This window comes from Heterocephalus glaber, unplaced genomic scaffold (genome assembly GCF_053883595.1).
Source record: "Heterocephalus glaber isolate CG9 unplaced genomic scaffold, H.glaber_assembly_v1.0 deba00001429, whole genome shotgun sequence".
Classification (NCBI taxonomy): Eukaryota; Metazoa; Chordata; class Mammalia; order Rodentia; family Bathyergidae; genus Heterocephalus; species Heterocephalus glaber.
The window spans coordinates 27,289,065-27,292,662 of NW_028258294.1; positions in this window are offsets into that span (position 1 = coordinate 27,289,065).

The following is a 3,598-nucleotide window of genomic DNA, read 5'->3' on the forward strand; positions in this document are numbered from 1 at the left end:
AGCTCCTAGGGCAGAGAAGATGAGCCTGTCCTAGCACCCAGAAGGAAGCTCCCCTGCCGCCATCCCAAGCTCCTAGGGTAGAGAAGGTGAGCTGCACGGGCGCCAGAAGCACACACACACACACCCGTGGAAATGACAAGACACGTAAACAAGCCTCAAAAACAGACTTCTGGATCACCTGCAGCAACCCCAAAGGGAAATGAGATGGAACAATCTGATACTCAACTACCTGGACTGTCTGAACTGGCAAAAGAGGATCTGAGAAAAATGAAATCAGAAATAATTACTCAGATAACAACAAAGATTGTGCTTTGGTGCAAGACATGATTAATAAATCTAGAGAGGACATAGATTAAAAAATAGAGGATCTGAGGAACATGATGGAATCCCAACATAGGAAACAAATGGAATCCATGAAACAGATGCAAACAGATTTCCAGGAGATTAAAAACTCCATCGAAAGTCTGCGCAGCAGAATGAACCAATGTGAGGAAAGAATTTCACATATAGAAGAAAAGATTGCAATTAGTGACCAGAAAAAGAAAAATTGCTTTAAAATTGTAAAGGAACATGAGAAATCAATCCAGCAGCTGCTAGACGATGCAAAGAAGAATAACATAAGACTGATTGGAGTCAATGAAGAAATAGGAGAGAGTGCAGATGACATAAAAAAAAACTGTTCACAGAAGTGATGGCAGAAAACTTCCCAAGGAGGGGAAAAGAACTTGACATACAGATAAGTGAGGCATATAGGACTCCAGCTAGCCTTAATCAAAAAAAAATCTACACATAGGCATATAATAGGATTCCAGAAATCCAACAGAAGAAAAAAATTCTACAAGCAGTGAGAGAAAAGAAACAAATCACATACAAAGGAAAGCCCATCAGAATCACAGCAGACTTCTCAATGCAAACCCTCAAGGCAAGAAGAGCGTGGAGGGATGTATTTCAAGCCCTAAAGGAAACAGCCTCCAACCCAGATTGATGTACCCTGCAAAACTATCTTTCAAAATTGATGGAGAAATAAGATACTTTCATGATAAAGAGCACCTCAGGAACTTCATGAATATCAAACCAGCACTTCAAAAAATTTTAGACAATGCCCTAGGAAAAGACAGTGAGGATCACAACCCCAGGAAACCCAGCAGAATAAATCCATTGGGCGTGACAAATTAAACACAAAGGGGTAGAATCCAACAAAAAGAAAAAGTCATGACAAGGCTTTTAAAACTTTTAACTTCATCTCCCTAGTGAGTGTATAATTCAATCTTGTTATTGTGCTGATTAGTATTTTTCTGATTCTAGAGTTGCACACCTTTCCTTGTGCTATACTGGCTATTTATCATCTTCTTATGTCTACTTTTTAATTGGGTTGTCTATTAATGAGCTCTAAGAATTCTTTATATATTCTGGTCATAGGTTATATGCATTGTAAATATGGTCTGTTTAAGGACTACTTTTCATTTCAATGATGTCATTTAAAGTTCTAAATTTTGATGGAATCTCATTTATCAATTTTTTTCTTTTATACATCATGTCTTTTGTATCCTAGATAGTTCTTGCCTACCCTGAATTCATAAACATTTTCCCTTATAATTTCTTCTGAAAGTTTTATACTTTTAGGCTTTCATATATATATATATATTTTTTTTTTTGGTACTGGGGATCGAACTCAGGTCCTCGCGCTTGCGCAGCAGCCAGCGAAACCACTGAGCTAAATCCCCAGCCCTAGGCTTTCATATTTAGGTTCATAGATCCCTTCAAGTTATTTTCATGTATGGAAATAAAGGGTTGAGGTTAATTTTTTAGATACGGATACCAGGTGTTCTAGCACTGTTTGCTGAAAACACTATCTCTTCCTCAGCTCTTGAATTGAGTTTATATTCTATAAAATGTTAATGTTAAATAATCTTTCAAAACTCAGCGGACCATATATGTGTGGTTCTATTTCTAGATTCTCTGTTTTATTCAAATGATCTATATGTCTTTCCTTACACCAACACTGCCTTGATTACTGTAGCTTTAGAAGAAGTCTTAAAATTAGTTAATAAATGTCTTCCAACACTGTTGTTTTTTGGGGGGGGTTATTTGTTTGTTTTTAACTTTTCTAGGTCCTTTGTACTCCTACATAACTTTTAAATTTCAATATCCAATTCTTCATTAATAGCAAGTGTACACAGACCTGAATTTTTGTATATACCTTGTGTTTTCTAATCCTGATAAATTCAAATACAAGTCCTACGGACTCCTAGAGATTTCTTAGTATTTTCTCTGTAGATGATCATTTCATCTACATATAAAGATTTTGCTTCTACCTTGCCAATCCTATCCTAATTGTGTCATTTTATTGCCAGACTATTTTGGTGGGGTCTAGGTTTCAAAGTTTAATGAACAGATAAAGAGTAAGCATATCTGCCCTTGTTCCCCACCTTAAGGAAAAAGCATTGTATCTTCTCCATTCATAAAAGGCATTCTTGCTGGAAGTATGGAGTTCATGTCTTTAATCTGTTGAGAAGTTTCTGTTCTACTTCTAGTCTCCTGATAGCTTTTACCATGAACAGCTGTAGAATTTAGTCCAATACTTTTTCTCCAACTAGTGACAGGATCATATGGCTTTTTCCTTTCCTCTGTTAAAATGATGACTTTTAGGGGTGGATCTTCCAATGCTGAACCAACACTGCCATCCCTATAACAAAACCACTTTCTACATTCTGCCAGATCTGACTTCCAATAGTTTGTTTTGTTAAACAAATTTCTATCTATGTTCATACTTTTTTCTTCTATTGTTTTTATCCAGTTTTAGGATTAGCACAATGTTGAGTTCCTAAAATGAGGGGAGAAGTGTTCCTTCTTTTTTCTGCTTTAATTGTTTGATATAATTTATCAGTTAAAATGTATATGAGCCTGCTGTTGTCATATAGGTGGGTTTCGAAGCTAGGAATATACTTTCTTTAATAGGTGCTATTCAAATTTTATATTTCCTCCAGAGTTAGTTTCATTAATTTGTCTTCCAAGGTACTTCTTAGAAGTTGTCAAATTTATTTCAAAAAAGATTTTTGAAATATGCTTTCTATATCCTTTTAAATTCTGTAAAATCTGTGGTAATGTCTCCTAGATCTTGATATTGTAATTTTTAAAATGTATAATTGATATTGTGTAATAGGAAGAAAAGGTCTAAAGGAGAAGGGGAAGTGGGAGGGTTAGGGGAAAGGAAAAAAGGGAAAAGAAAAAATATGAGAAAAGGAAAAAAATGGAAACAAAGTCTTTGCAAATAGGGAAGGGCAGAGAGGGCGAAGGGAGGGCAGGGGAAGGGAAAAAAACAAGGACCAAGATATTCATGTAATGGTACAAGATCCCAATGATGAATGTGACTGTATTTTATACCTAAAATGTACCAATAAACTTAATAGGAAAAAAATAAATCAAACTGGGCACTGATCAACTGGCCACGTGTAATGCTAGAAACATAAATTAGTGTGATATCTATGAAATGAAAAGGCAAAGAATACATGGCCTAAAGTTGTCATTCAAATGAATGCACAGAATTTAACACCTATAAGTTATTTGTGGAAAAGTTTATTAATAGCATCCAGCTAAC